General features: G+C 36.0%; 1 protein-coding gene and 1 non-coding gene across 2 annotated transcripts in view; one reads left to right on the top strand and one right to left on the bottom strand.

Annotated features, from left to right (window-relative positions):
* DLG2 (discs large MAGUK scaffold protein 2) overlaps positions 1-16812 on the bottom strand; it is a 2018366-nt gene that overhangs the window by 1954518 nt on the left and 47036 nt on the right. The window lies entirely within an intron of this gene.
* LOC111724432 lies at positions 6845-6951 on the top strand. The gene has a single exon (XR_002772732.1). It is a non-coding gene; the product is annotated as a U6 spliceosomal RNA (small nuclear RNA).

Genomic DNA, 16812 nt, shown 5'->3' with positions numbered 1-16812 from the left:
CATATGTGTATAACATTTGTTTTTCCATTCCTGAGATACTCAACCTAGGATAATGACTTCCAGTGCCATCCAAGGTGCTGTGATAAACATTATTTCATTCTTCTTTATGGCTAAATAGTACTCCATATATACATTTTCTTTATTCACTCATCAATAAGTGGGCACTTAGATTGATTCTATATCTTTGCAATTGTGAATGTGCTGCAGTGAACATATGAGTGCATGTGTCTTTTGGATAAAATGATTTCTTTTCCTTTATATAGACACCCAGTAGTGGGATTGCTGGATTGAACGGTAGGTCTACTTTCAATTTTTTGAGGAATGTCCATACTGTTTTCTGTAGAAGTATTAATTTACATTCCCATTAACAATGTATAAGCATTCCTATTTCACTACATCCATGCCAATATCTATTGTTTTTTGACTACTAAGTAATGGCCATTGTGACAGGGGTAGGTGGCATCCAACTGTTGTTTTAATTACCCTGATGATTAGTGATGTTGAGCATTGTTTCAAAAGTTTGTTGCCCATTTGTATCCCTTCTTTTGAAAAATGTCTGTTCATGTCCTTTGTCCACTTTTTGGTGGGGCTATTTTGTTTTTGATTGCTGATTTTTAGATTTCCTTATAATTTCTTGATATTATTCCTTTATTATTGATTCAATATTGCTATTCAATAGTTATCTGTTCATGATTTCTATTTCTTCCTGATTCAAGCTTGGAAGGCTGTCTGTTTCTAATTCATCCAGTTCCTCTAGATTTTCCAGTTTGTGTGAATAGAAATTTTCATAGTGCTCTTGAATGTTCTTTTCTATTTCTGTGGTATCAGCTGTAATGTCTCCTTTTACACTTCTGATTGAGCTTATTTGAATCATTTCTCTTCTTAATCAACCTATCTAGTGGTACATTGAGTTTACCTTTTAAAAAGACAAACTTTTCATTTCATTGATCCTTTATATTGTTTATTGGTTTCAATTTCACTTAGCTCTGCTCTTATCTTTGTTATTTCTTCTGCTAGTTTGGGGTTTGGTTAATGTCTCTCTAATTACCTGAGATGTAACATTATGTTATTAATTTGTGTTCTTTTTAGTCTTTTTGATGTAGGCATTTAGTGCCATGAACTTCTCTTTTAGCACTGTTTTTGCTGTATCCCAGAGATTTTGGTTACTTTTGTCACCATTCTCATTTTAATTCAAAAAATTTTTGATGCCCATCTTGATTTTGTCATTGACCCAAACATTATTCAGCAGCAGGTTATTTAATTTCCACATACTTGTGTGGTTTTAAAAGTTTCTCTTGGAATTGATTTCTAGTTTTATTCCAGTGTGGTCTAGTGGATACTTAAGATGATTTGTGTTTTTTGAGACAGTCTCACTCTGTCATCTGGGTAGAGTGTGGTTGCATCCTCACAGCATCCTCAAACTCTGGGGCTCAAGTGATCTTCTTCACTCAGCCTTCTGAGGAGCTGGGACTACAAGTGCCCCCCCACAACACCCAGCTATTTTTAGGACAGACAGCATCTGGCTGTTGCTCTGGTCTTAAACTCCTGAGCTCAAGGGATCCACAAGCCTTGGCCTCACAGAGTGCTAGAATTACAGACATGAACCACTGTACCTGGTCTGATTTGATTTTTTTAATTTGCTAGTTGTTTTGTGGCCTAAAATATGGTCTATCTTGAAAAACATTCCATGTGCTAAAAAGAATGTATATCCTGCAGTTCTGGGATAGAAGGTTCTATAAATTTATTCTTAGGTCCATTTGTTCTAGAATCCCACTTAAGTCTAATGTTTCTTTTATAATTGTCCAATGCAGTAATATCTGAATAGGCAGTGTTGTCATATGCCAGCCACATCCTTTCTTTTTAACATGATGTATTAGTAGCTCTACTGGAGGAAAACATTCTCCAAATCTAGAAAGTACAAAGATAAGAAACCTCTTTTTTACCAATGACTTTTCTGTAAGTAGAGCCCTGAGTAGATAATTGGCCCCAGTTATTAATTTCTGTCAGAAAGGATTAAAAATAAATTATCCTGAAATCAAGGTCACCATTCTAATGTCCCATTCCTGTCCTTTAACTTTAAATATATTATGCTAAAAGTCCCATGAAACAAAAATCGATATTTTTTGTTATAGTTTACATTTTACAGTTTATTTTGTTACCTTATAATATATGAAATATTTTGTTATCTTATAATATATGAAAAGAACTTATGTGGATCAACATTCCAGAGGGCTTTATTGTGATTTTTATTTTTAACTGATTAGCATGAGACTTTGGTTTACTTGCCTTTGAATAGTCAGAAAGAGGGTATGACTCATACCAAAGGATGGTAGGGAGAGAGAAGGAAATCACACAGAGATTTGCAGACCATGGCAAGAAATTATGCCTGTTTTGTAGCATGGTTCTGTGGAGTATTCTTTTGTGAGAATAAAGGAAAGAATCATTCCAGATATTGTAGGTTTTATAAACATGATGGTACCACTGACTAAATACAATGTTTACTCCTAAGAAGATTATACCAGTGCATAGTGGTTTGCTGTTAATAATTTGTGTTAAGTAAAGCACATGAATAAAAAGGAAACTTTTTAAAATTATATACTTAAAAATTCTACATGTAGAAAAATTGGAATTCTTATATATTTCTGATGGAATTACAAATTGCTGAAGCCACTTTGTAGAATAGTGTGGCATTTCCTGAAAAAGTTCAACATAGAGATACCATATGGACAAGTAATTCCACTCTTAGGTATATATGCCCAACAGATGTGAAAACAATAGCAGCATTATTCATAATAGTCAAAATAGGTAAATAACCCAAATATCAACCAATCAACTCATTAACATATAAATAAAATATGGTAAATTCATATAATGGAAGATATTTGGTCATAGAAAGGAATAAAGTACTGATATATGCTGCAACATGAGTTGTAAACATTATGTTAAGGAAAGAAGACAGTCACAAAGGGCCATGTATTTCATAATTCAATCTTCATTAAATGCCCCAAATAGGCAAATCCATAGATATCCCTGGGACTCAAAAAACAATACCTGGGCCAGCCCTGTGGCTCATGCCTGTAATTCTATACTGTGGGAGACTGAGGCAAGGTGAATGGATTGAACATACCCATTCATAGTTGATTGGTAGATATTTGGGTTATTCACATATTTTGGCTATTATGAATAATGCTGCTATTACTTTCACATCTCTTGGGAATATACCTAGCAGTGGAATTATTTGTTCATATGGTAGCTGTATATTTAATTTTTTTGTCTCTAGAAAATAGCCAGTCATTGCAGCGACCCCTATAGTCACAGCTACCAGAGAAACTTAAGCAAGAGAATTGCTTTGAGCCCAAAAGTTTGAGGTTGCTGTAAGCTATGACTCCCCAGCACTCTACTGAAGGTGACAAAGTGAAACTCTGTCACAAAAAATAAAAAAAAAACAAAACAAAGTAAGGTCTATAATGCCTTAGAATGCTGAGTATTTTGAACTAAAGGATGGACCTCAGAAGCAAAGCCTCTTTGTGGCCCCTTTTTGCCCAGCTATCCTTTCTCCCCCAGAGCAGGCCATAGAAACCAGAATTTCTTTTCCCCAAGTAAGGTCATAGAAACTTAAACCCTATTCCTCAAAGAAAGCCATAAAACCTAGAAATATGTATTATTCTAATCTACTCTTAACTTTCTGTATAAAAGCTAGCCATAAAGAAATTCTCTGGGCTCAGCACCTGTGGCTCAAGCGGCTAAGGCGCCAGCCACATACACCTAAGGTGGCAGGTTGGAATCCCCAGCCCGGGGCCCGCCAAACAACAATGATGGCTACAACCAAAAAATGGCCGGGCATTGTGGTGGGCACCTGTGGTCCCAGCTACTTGGGAGGCTGAGGCAGGAGACTCACTTGAGCCCAGGAGTTGGAGGTTGCTGTGAGTATGATGCCATGGCACTCTACCCAGGGGGATAGCTTGAGGCTCCGTCTCAAAAAAAAAAAAAAGAAATTCTCTGACCTACCTTGTCTAAAAGTAGATCATAAGCATGCCCTATACCCAAGAGGAAAGAATGCCACACAGAGAAGTTAAGATAATCTCAACCTTCCTGGCTTTCACCACATAGTCCATTGTCATTACATCATTCCTTTTTTTGTCCAATCACATTTCTAAATGGCTGTTACTCTTTATCATGCCTGTAATTCTACATGACAGTTTTCCCTTCAATCTTCAGGTCTTCATTTCTGAAAACTCCCATATCACCAAAAATTTTTGATTACATAAATTTGTTATACGTTTCTACTGTTAATCTCCTTTGGTCAGTTTTATTTCAAACTTAGCTAGGAATCCTAGAAGGACTGAAGAAATGTTTCTTCCCCTACAACAAAACGTATAACAGTTTCCAGGTACTAGGAAAATCAGGAAATAGAAAGTTACTACTAATGAGTATAAGGTTTCTATGTGAGATTAAAAAAAAAAATTCTGAAATAAAATAGTGATGACGGCTGCATAACTCCTTGAACATACTAAAAAGCCACTGATTTGTACTTTTTTCTAGGATGCACTTTTTTATTTCAAATTAATATGAGGGTACAAATTTTTAGGTTACATTGTTTTCAATTACAAGGTAAAGTTCAAGTTGTAGTTGAGCCCTTTACCCAGAGGGGCATGCTGAACTGTACTTTAAAAGGGTGACTCCTTCAAGGTTACAGTGAGCTATGATCGCACCCCTGCACTCCAGCCTAGGTAACAAAGTTAAAGCCTATCTCTAAAAAAATTAAATAAGGAAAAATAAACAGGGACAGAGAAAGATGGCAGACAAGAAGGATTATTCAGCTGAACTCTCCTAGAATGGAAGAAAAAGAAAAAACTTGGCACAAGACCTTACCCAGGGTCATAGCTCAGGGAGCACAGTGAGGAGGCAGTGAGCAAGATACAGCATATGATCTGGAGCAGCAGAAAATCTGATAAATTAAGCAAGTGATTGCAACTGGCTGGGATCGGCTGTCCACCCACAGAAGCCCAGGACGGGAGGAAACCTTTTCAGAGTTTTTAGTTGAACAGTATACAGCAACTAGATTTGAATGCTTATTGGAATGTACTTGCCATAGATTTGGTGGCTGGTACAGCAGCCATACTGAGAAGGTCTAAGCAGCCAAGGTACTGCCATTGTGGGAAGGTCAAGGAAGATCCTAGCAGGGACTGAAAGAACAGCCATCTTGGGTGGCAACTGTAGCTCAAAGGAGTAGGGCACTGGCCCCATATACCAGAGGTGGAGGGTTCAAACCCATCCCCAGCCAAAAACTGAAAAAAAAAAGAAAAGAAAAGAAAAAAAGAACAACCATCTTAATTCCTCCTGCTGATATGAGAACTCCACTCTTGGGACAAGCTGAGGGCCTCCCACACCCTACCAGAGCAAGAGTCAGGGAGCGCTGTGAGATCTGCCCCTGAAGGACTCTTGTGAGCTGTAAGATCCCAAACAGGCAGGGTCTGAATGATGAGGAAACAATAAGTTGGTCAGCAAAGGCAACTAAGTTTGGAATAAGGACCATAGAGGTTGCCGGCTGTGGTCTCTGTCTCCTAAAATAAACCACAGCATCACCTGGTGTTTGGGTGACACATTGGAACATACTGTCATCAAGAGCAAGGACTTCTGTTTAAAACAAAGGAGACAGTGAGAAGTAAAAAGGAAAACAAGGATGTCAATAAGAGGAAAGAACACATGAAAAGGAAACAAAAGAAAAATTAATGCAACATGAAAAACAAAACAAAGCAACTTCCCCATAGGACCATGACACAGCTACTACAGAAGACTCCACTTGTAAAGAAGGAATGGACATGACAGAAAGGGAATTTAAAATATGGAAGATAAAGACAATAAAGGGAATGGATGAGAAAATGGAAAGACAGAACCAAAAGTTGGATAAGAGATGTATAGAATATAAAAAGGATATGGTGAAGCTTAAGGAAATGAAGGAGACAATCCTGGAATGTAGAGATGCAATAGAAAGTATCAAAAATAGGTTAGATCATGGGCAAGAATCTCAAAGCTAGAGGATAAAGTTTTCAAGTTAGCCCAGGTAGTTAAAGACACAAAAAAGAAGAGAAAGAATGCAGAACAGGTGCTTAGAGAACTACAATACTCCATGAAGTGTTCAAATATATGAATAATAAGTATTCCTAAAGGGGAAAAAGATTGTACCAAAGGAATAGAAGCCCTGCTAGAGACTATCATAAAGGAAAACTTCCCAAGTTTTCCTAAATACCCTGATACATTCCTTTCAGATGCATATCAAATCCCAGGTCATCTCAACTCAAATAGAGCCTCTCCAAGACACTGTAATGAACCTGTCCAAAGTCAAGATGAAAGAAAAAAATTCTGCAAGCACCCAGAAGTAAGTGACAACTGACCTACAGAGGCAGAGCCATGAAAATGTACACAGACTTTTTATCTGAAACCTTCCAAGACAGAAGAGCCTGGTCATCCACCTTCAACATTCTTAAACAAAACAATTTTGAGCCCAGAATTCTATATTCTGCTAAACTAAGCTTCAAAATTGATGGAGAAATCAAATCTTTTGCATATATACAGCACTGAGGAAATCCACCACAACAAGACCAGTTCTACAGGAAATACTTGACCTATTCTCAACAGTGACCACCAGCACAGTAAACACCTAGAAACTAAAGGTCAAAATCTAGCTTCCAAAATGGCACAGAGGATAAAACTACACAATAGACTTTCACAAAATAAGATGAATAATCCCTACCACACTTATCAATTCTCTCAATAAATGTCAATGGACTGAACTCCCACTGAAGAGGCATAGGCTGGCTGATTGTATAAAAAAGCACAAGCTGTGCTCACTTCGGCAGCACATATATTAAAATTGGAATGATACAGAGAAGATTAGCATGGCCCCTACACAAGGATGACACACAAATTCATGAAGCATTCCATACTTAAAAAAAAAAAAAAAGCACAAGCTAGTCATATGCTGTCTCCAGGAGACACACTTAGCCCTCTCTGATATGCTGTCTCCAAGAGACACACTTAGCCCTGAAGGACAAATCAAAAAAGGATTAAGTGATGAAAAACAGTATTTCAAGCAAATGGAAATCAGAAGAAAGTATGGGTTGCAATCTTATTTTCAGATACAAGCAGATTTAAAGCAACTAAAGTTAAGAAAGACAAAGATGGACACTTTATACAAGTCAAAGGAACAATTCAACAAGAAGACATTTCAGTTTTAAATATTGTGCACCTTAAATGCTCCCAGATTTATGAAACAGACCTTGATGGGTCTGAGCAATATGATATCCCATAACACCATAATAGTGGGGGACTTTAACACCCCTCTGACAGAACTGGAAAAATCCTCTAAACAGAAACTAAACAAAGATGCAAAGGACTTAAATGTGACCCTATAACAAATGGGATTAATAGACATACACAGAACATACCATCCCAAAGCTAAGGAATATAGGAATATACATTTTTCCCATCAGCCCATAGTACATACTCCAAAACAGACCACATCCTAGAATATGAATCAAACCTCAGTAAAATTAAAACAATAAAAATTACACCTGTATCTTCTCAGAGCACAAGGCAATAAAGGTAGACCTCAACTCCAACAAAAACATTCATCCCCACACAAACACTTGGCATTTAACAACATGTTGCTGAATGATAGTTGAATTCAAAAAGAGACAAAAAAAGAAATTGTTAATTTCCTCAGACATAACAACAATAAAGACACAAAAGCAATCTTAAGAGGAAAATTTATCGCATATAGCAAAGCAGTCTTAAGAGGGAGATTTATCGCATTAGATGCCTACATTTAATAAACAGAAAGAGAGTGCATCAGCAAACTCATGAACCATCTTATGGTATTAGAAAAAGAGCAATCTAATCCCAACAGAAGAAAAGAAATAAACAAAATTAAATCAAAGATGAATGAAATTAAAACAAAAGAATCATTCAGAAAATTAACAAAACAAAAGTTGGGTTTTTAAAAAAATAAATAAAATTGATAAACCTTTGGCCAGATTAACTAGAAACAGAAAAGTAAAATCTCTAATAACCTCAATCAAAACCAATTAAGGGGAAATAACAATGGATGTCACAAAGATACAAGAGATTATCTCTGAGTACTACAAGAAACTCTATGCCCAGAAATTTGACAATGCAGAGGAAATGAATCAATACTTAGAATTGTCCTCTCCCTAGACTTAATCAAGAAGAAATAGATCTCTTGAGCAGACTGATTGCAATAACTGAGATTAAAGAAACAATAAAAAATCTCCCCCCAAAATATGCCCTGATCCAAATGGCTTCATACCAGAATTCTATCAAACCTTCAAAGAAGAGCCTATACCCATACTGCAGTGATTGTTCCAAAAAATAGAGAAACATGGAAACTACCCCCAATACATTACATTCTTCAAAGCAAACATCACCCTGATACAAAACCAGGAAAAGACCCAATTAACAGGGAGAATTTCAGACCAATTTCACTAATGAATATAGATGCAAAAATTCTCAATAAAAATCCTAGCCAATAGCTTATTGCTATACATTAAAAAAATCATTCATCACAATCAAGTAGGTTTCATCGCAGGGACGCAAGTCTGGTTTAACATACACAGGTCCATAAATGTAATTCATGATATCAACAGAAGCAAAAACAAAGAACATATGATTCTCTCAATAGATGCAGAAAAAGCATTCAATAAAATTCAACATCCTTTTCTAATTAGAACTGTGATGAAAATAAGCATAGATGACATATTTCTTAAACTGATTGAAGTCATCTACAACAAACCCACAGGTAATATTATACTGAATGGAATAAAACTTAAAGCTTTTCCACTTAGAACTGGAACCAAACAAGGCCCCTCTATCACCACTACTATTTAACATAGTGCTGGAAGTTCTAGCTAATAAAATGAGGCAAAAGAAGGAAATAAACAGCATCCAAATGGGAACAGAGGAGGTCAAAATCTCCCTCTTTGCTAATGATATAATCTTATACTGAAAGAACCCCAAGACTCCTGGAAGTAATCAAAAAATACAGTAATGTCTTAGGATATAAAATCAAGGTCCACAAATTGGAAGCCTTTGTATATGCCAGTACCAACCAAGATGAGAAGCTAATCAAGGACAAAATTTCCTTCAGAGTAGCTTCAAAGAAAATGAAATACCCAGGAATATACCTAACAAAAGAGGTGAAGGACCTCAACAAAGAAACTCTAAGAAAAGAAATAGCAGAGGATATTAACAAATAGAAGAACGTACCATGCTCATGGCAGGGAAGAATCAACATTGTTAAAATGTCTGTTTCCCAAAGCAATCTATCAATTCAATGCAATCTCCATTAAATATCAACATTATAATTTCAATATTTGGAAAAAATAATTCTTCATTTTATATGGAACCAGATAAAACCCTATGTGGCCAAGGCAATTCTTCATAATAAAAACATGGTGTAAGGGATCTGCCTACCAGAATTTAGGCTGTACTACAAGGCCATAGTGATCAAAACAGCATGGTATTGGCACAAAAAATAAAGACACAGACATCTGAAAATGAATAGAAAACATACATCTTATAGCCACCTAATCTTTGATAAACCAAACAAGAACATATACAGAGGGAAAGAGTCCCTATTCAGTAAATGGTGCTGGGAGAACTGGATGACCTTATGTAAAAGACTGAAACTGGACTCACCCATTTCTCTACTCACTAAAATTGACTCAAGATGGATAAAAGATCTAAATCTAAGGCATGAAACAAACAAACAAAAATAAATCCTTGAAGAAACCACAGGGAAAGCACTGGAAGTTACTGGACTAAGGAAAGACTTTATGAAGAACATTTCAGTGACAATTGCAATGATAAGAAAAATAAACAAATGAGACTTAATTAAATTTTATAGCTTCTGTATAGCTAAGGAGACAACAACCAAAGCAAATAGATAATCTTCAGGATGGGAAAAGATATTCACATATTATGAATCAGACAAAAGCTTGATAACTAGAATCTACAGAGAACTCCAATTAAGCAACATTTAAAAAGGCCAACAATCACAGTGGCTCATGCCTGTAATCCTAGCATTCTGGAAAGCCAAAGCAGGTGGATTGGTTGAGCTCACAGGTTCAAGATCCGCCTGAGCCAGAGTGAGACCCCGCCTCTACTAAAAATATGAAAAACTGAGGCAAGAGAATTGCTTGAGCCCAAGAGTTGGAGGTTGCTGTGAGCTATGATGTCACCATGGCATTCTACCCAGGACGACAGCTTGAGATTCTGTCTCAAAAAAAAAAAAAAAGCCAACAATCTCTTATATCAATGGGCAAGAGAAATGAATAGAACCTTCTCTAAAGAAGATAAACAAGTGGCTAACAAACATATGAAAAAATGCTCATTGTCCCTAATTATCAGAAAAATGCAAATCAAAACCATGCTGAGATATCACCTAACCCCAATGAGAATGGCCCATAGCACAAATTCTCAAAGCAGCAAGATGCTAGTGTGGTTATGGAGAGAAGAAAACACTTTTACACTGCTGGTGGGACTGCAAACTAATTCAACCTTTTTGGAAGGAAGTATGGAGAATCCTCAGAGAACTCAAAATAGACCTCCTACTTGATCGCACAATCCCATTATTGGGCATCTACCCAAAAGGAAAAAAACCCTTTTACAATAAGGACACTTGCACTAGACTGTTTATTGCAGCTCAATTTACAATCGCAAAAATGTGGAAACAGCCTAAATGCCCACCAACCCAGGAATGGATTAACACGCTGTAGTATATGTATGCCATGGAATACTATTCAGCCATTTAAAAAGTTGGAGACTTTACATCCTTTGTATTAACCTGGATGAAAGAGAACACATTATTCTTAGTAAAGCAGCACAAGAATGGAGAAGCAAGATTCCAATGTACTCAATTCTGACATGAGGACAGTTGATGACCTAGAACAGGATGGGGAGTAGGGGAATGGGGAAGCTGATAGATGGAGGGAGGGGGGAGTGGGTGGGGGATCACGGTACATGACATACTTCTTGGGAGTGGGACACGGTTATAGAAGAGACTTTATCTAACAAATGCAATCAGTACAACCTGGTTCTCTGTACCCTCAATGAATCCTCAAAGGAAAAAAATTGAACAACTTGTATAGAAAGTATTTTAAAAATACAAATTTGAATACCAGAAATTTACTTTAAAAGATTAAAATTTGATCTATTACCCTCTAATCATAAAAAAGAAACCACTTCACCCAAATTCTCCATTATGACTTCAGTGCCCCTTTATTCCTACCCTTCTCTTTCTTTTGTAATTATTCCCTATCTCCTAATATTAAACTTCTTGTTGAATTGCTAACAAAATCCAGGAAATGCCTGAGGAACTTAATTCAGATGTAATGGAATTATTTGGGTTGTTTCTGTCTCTGCTTTGAAAAAATCATAATATGAAACAGTGTGCTAAGTGCTGAAAGCCCCACAGACTTCTCAGCTTGACACCTAAAGTAATTTAGAGACTAAGAGGAGAAAAAAAAATCCATGACTGCTTTACAGCTAATTTATTTACAACAACTCTAGAATTGAGAAAACCCACCCACACTCATATGCCCACAAAGAAAGAGAAATGAATTCTTTTTAAAACAAAAACTACTTTTTGTCTTGCTGGTACTATTTCACTTTTCTTTCCCCCTCATTTCAGGTAACTTCAACAGGATTTTAGTTACAATTCTAAATTTATTTCTGAATCCAACCTAAGTAAGAATTATGCCAAAAGAAATGTGGTATCGCCTCCAAAGTTAAGCCATCTACTGGATACACATTATGTCAAAGAACACCCCCAGAGGCCTATACAAAATGGTGTGTATAAATTGACTTGCAAACAAATGGAATGATACCTATTTACTTGACTGGTCTATCAACTATGCAAAGTCCTTTGAAGATAAAGTAAGACAAAATAACAAAATTTAGTTTATGGGGAAAGTAAATTTATGATTAAGGTTTCATCTTTTAAGCTAAATACTCATGTCTTCCATTTAAGCTTTTTTTTCTTTGTAAGTTTGTATAATATGTGACAATGTGGACCCATCTTTTAGTTCTAGGTTTTAGAGGAGGATTTAATGTTCTCAAAGGCCTCTTTTAGATCCTAAATTCTATAATTCTGTGATTCTTCATTCTCTATTTCTGTGTCATAGCACAATCATTTGACATGACATTTCATAGCCAAAAATGTCAAAGTAAATAATTTCAACACTGAATTAATGTTTTAAAAAGCAAAAGTCAGTCTCCGCCCAAGGGCATTTAAAAAGAAATGAAATAGTCAAATATATCAGATATATATAAATAAGATATATGTGGTCCTAAATGTTTGTGTGTGTGTGAATTTAAATGTTTGGAAGAATATACATCAAAATGTTACTATTTCTAGGTTGCATTATTGCTAGGTGTAGTTATAGGGAATTGATTCTCTTCTTTACACTGTCCCACAATGTCTGTATATTTTATAATACAAATGTCAATTCTATAAGTACAGAAAATAGAATTTCCATTCTAAAATATAAAAAGACTAAAATACAAGGTGGTACAGAAACAAGAGTTCTACCACCAGCATATATCTGGTCCACGGGGCAGAGATGATCACTAATGAAAATCTTGATAATGTTTCTTGGATGCTGTGTGTGTTACAGGCAGAGGGTAGAAGTAACTGAATGTCCTTTTGACCTTTTAGGTGCTGTTGGGTTGCCTTGCATACATTGAAATGCAGTACCATCAAAAAATCATGTAGGGTAATGATTAGAGATGTAAGTGCATCAGTAGGTGGCCCATAGACATGGAATTGGGTCACAGGTGAAATATTTGCATGGAACTTTTCCTACCGGGAGAGGCAACTGCTGATTTGGGTCAGACAAAGCCCATCCATGCGATTCTGGTAAAAGGAGAGGTAAAAGACCTTCTCTGGATAACTCTCAAGTTCAAGATTGGCTCCTCTTTACTATAACCATTAAAAATACTTTCTCTAGAGCCTATTCCCTATCATATTTAAGACCATTGCCTCTGGCATAATGAACATTAGGTTACTGAATGACATGTGTCTAAAGAAAAGGGAGAAGTTAAATTACCTATATTCTGAGGGAAACTTTTTAGAAATAATTGTATCTAATAATCAAGAAAGAAAATACAGAAATAGAATTGGCACAATATTGCTTAAAATCTTCAGTATCTCTTTGTTAATTTCAGGATAAAATCCTGACAGCATTATCAAAACATGTGGGGGAGGTGAAGTAAAACAGAAATCTTTGCTTTAAAAAACTTTCCCAAATGATTCTGATATATCCATGTCCATTCCAATAGAATTACTGACATAGATAATCTATATATACTGTGTAGATAGTATATACTTTAAAAATAAATTTGTTTTAAGTATAGAAAGATAAGAAGAGTGATGATTAAGCCATTCTACTATCCAAAAAGGTGAAAGTATTACATGAGAAGATAGGCCAGGCACAATGGTTCATGCCTATACTCATAGCACTCTGGGAGGCCAAGGTAAGTGGATTGCTTGAACTCAGGAGTTTGAGACCAGCCTGAGTAAGAGCAAGACCCCATTTCTACTAAAAATGGGCATTGTGGCAAGTGCCTGCATTCCCAGGTACTCAGGAGGCCAAGACAAGAGAATCATTTGAGCCTAAGAGTTTGAGAGTGCTGAAAGCTATCCTGATGACATACCACACTGCCCAAAGCTACAGAATGAGATACTGTCTCAAAAAAATAAATAAATAAATGGGAAGATGGATTTGAGAAAATTACCCAAAATGCAGCTCAATAAAGAAATAGATAGCCAGGCATTGTGGTGGGCACTTACAGTCCCCGCTACTCAGGAGGCTAATGTAAGAGGATAGCTTGAGCCCAAGAGTTTGAGGTTGCTGTGAGCTATGAGGCCAGGACACTCAACCAGGGGTGACAAAATGAACCTCTATCTCAAAAAAATAAAAAGTAAAGAAACAGAAAATACAATGAGAGGCTGAGTATCATGAAGGATAAGGTCATTTGTCTACTTAAAAAGGAATTCCAAGAGAGTAAAGGAAAGAAAAAACTGAAGAGATATAAGAACTTGTCAAAAGTGATGAAAAACATGGTCAGATTCAAAAAGCAAATGAATCCTAGACAAAATTTAAAAAGAAATCTACACCTACATACATTTGAGAAACTGCAGATAATCAAAGATGATAAATAAAAATGAAATGCTAAAACAGCCTCCGAGAAAAGACACACTGATTGCCACAGAAATATAAGTACATGGAGAATACCTAAATATTATCTTATTTATTCACAGATATTTATTGAATGCCAGAAACTACTGACCTAGTCCCTGAGAATATAGCAGTGAACAAAAAACAAAAATTTGTGCCTTCATAGAGCCTACATACTATTGATAGGAAGAGAATAATATCTACAAAGTACAAATATAAAACAAATATGAATTATACATTTACTTTTGCTTTCACTCAATAAATATTTATTAGATACTCTTTATATAGCAGACACTGTTCTAGGCATTGTGCTATGTCAATGAATAAGTAGACAAAAATTCCTTCCTTCATGGAGCTTATATCATGAGGTGATAGACAAGGCACAGAAAAATGTTTTTTTAAATATAACATGATAGACTCTAATAAATGCTATTTTTAAAAGCTGTGTAGGTTTGGGGAGTGAAGAGTGACAATTGGAGATAAGGCTAGATGAGGTTACACTTTTTTTTTTTTGAGACAGAGTCTCACTTTGTTGTCTTCCATAGAATGCTGTGAAATCACAGCTCACAGCAACCTCCAACTGTTGGGCTTAAGTGATTCTCTTGCCTCAGCCTCCCAAGTAGCTGGGACTACAGGCACCCACCACAACCCCGAGCTATTTTTTTTTGGTTGTAGTTGTCACTGTTGTTTGGCAGGTCCCGGCCAGGTTTGAACCTGCCAGCTTTGGTGTATGTGGCTGGTGCCCTAGCCTCTGAGCTACAGGTGCCAAGCCAAGATTACATTTTTAAATAGGTTAAAATTAAGGCTCCCTAAGGAGGTGACTCTTTTTATTTTCAGATTAATATGAGGCTACAAATGATTAGGTTCCATTGTTTGCATTTTTTAGGTAAAGTACAAGTTGTAGTTGAGCCCTTCACCCAGAAGATATGCCATATAGTCTTACATTGTACTCATTCTATGAGAATTTTCCAATCTCCCTTCCTCCTCCCCTCTCTACCCTTACTTTTGAGTAAGGACTTGAAGGACCTCCAGCTACACTGGCATTCACAAATAAAATAAAAATATTTTCAGATGAAAAAATGACATTGATAGACTTTTACTGAAAGATACTAAATAACATGGGAAAGAAATTATATACAAAGAAGTGGAATAAGAATGCAATATTAAGTACAAAAATTCCTTTCATGGATATGTTATATATTCATAAAAATTATCCATATAACATATCACAATAATCTCTCAATAAATTCCAAATACCAACAATTATGTACAGACTATAAAGCAATAAAATTGTAAAATAAAAGTGAAAAGAAAATCAATTTAAGAATTATACTAAAATTTTACATAAAAATTATATTGATATAATAATACTTCTAAATAATTCATACTTTAAATTTCTGTTTTATAATAGATATATAGAATGTTTAAAAATGAACAGTACTGGCTTGGTACCTGTAGCTCAGCAGCTAGGGCGTCAGCCACATACACTGGAGTTGGGGGGTTCAAACCCAGCCCAGGACTGTCAAACAACAATGACAACTACAACCAAAAATTGGCTGAGCATTGTGGCAGGTGCCTATAGCCCTAGCTACTTGGGAGGCTGAGGCAAGAGAATCTCATAAGCCCAGGTGTTGGAGGTTGCTGTGAGCTATGACACCACAGCACTCTACTGAGGGTGATGCAGTGAGACTTTGTCTCAAAAAAAAAAAAAAATTAACAACACTATATAAAAAATGTGTGGGTTACAGATTAAAAGTAATACTTAACAGGAAAATTTGAAGTCAAAAATGCAGATATTTAACCTGCTTCTATGAGCCCTCAATGAATTGCCAAAAATTTTTAAAATGCACATATTTGAAAAGAAAACATCTTGAGAACTCTTAACCAAAGTGTCAATTCAATAAATTTTTAAAAGGACAATGGTATAATCCAAAAGAAAGTATAAGGAGAGGGGAGGATGGGTAGAGGGAGGGTAATCAGTGGGACCACATCTGTGGTTCATCTTACTAGGGTACATGTGAAACTTACTAAATGTAGAATATAAATGTCAAAACACAATAAGTAAGAAAGTGCCATGAAGGCTATGTTAGCCAATTTGATGAAAATATTTCAAATTGCATATAAACAGCACATTGTACCCCATGACTGCATTAATATACACAGCTATGATTTAATTTAAAAAAAAAGAAAGTATAAGGAAGAAAATAATAAAGATGGGAATCAAATTTAACAGAAAACAAAGAATAACAGAGAGCAAATTACAAATGCCCAACAAACATATGAAAAAATGCTCAATATCATTAGCCATCAGGGAAATGCAAATTAAAACCACAATGAGATAACACCTTACACCTCTTAGAATGGTTTCTATTAAAATGTCCAAAAATAGGCTTGGCACCTGTGACTCAAGTGGCTAAGGCACCAGCCATATACACCTAAGGTGGTGGGTTCAAATCCAGCCTGGGTCCACCAAAACAACAATGACGGCTGCAACCAAAAAATAGCCAGGCATTGTGGCAGGCACCTGTGGTCCCAGCTACTTGGGAGGCTGAGG

This window comes from Otolemur garnettii, unplaced genomic scaffold (genome assembly GCF_000181295.1).
Source record: "Otolemur garnettii isolate 467f Iridium unplaced genomic scaffold, OtoGar3 scaffold00001, whole genome shotgun sequence".
Taxonomy (NCBI): domain Eukaryota; kingdom Metazoa; phylum Chordata; class Mammalia; order Primates; family Galagidae; genus Otolemur; species Otolemur garnettii.
This window is presented reverse-complemented; position numbering and strand designations above follow the sequence as displayed.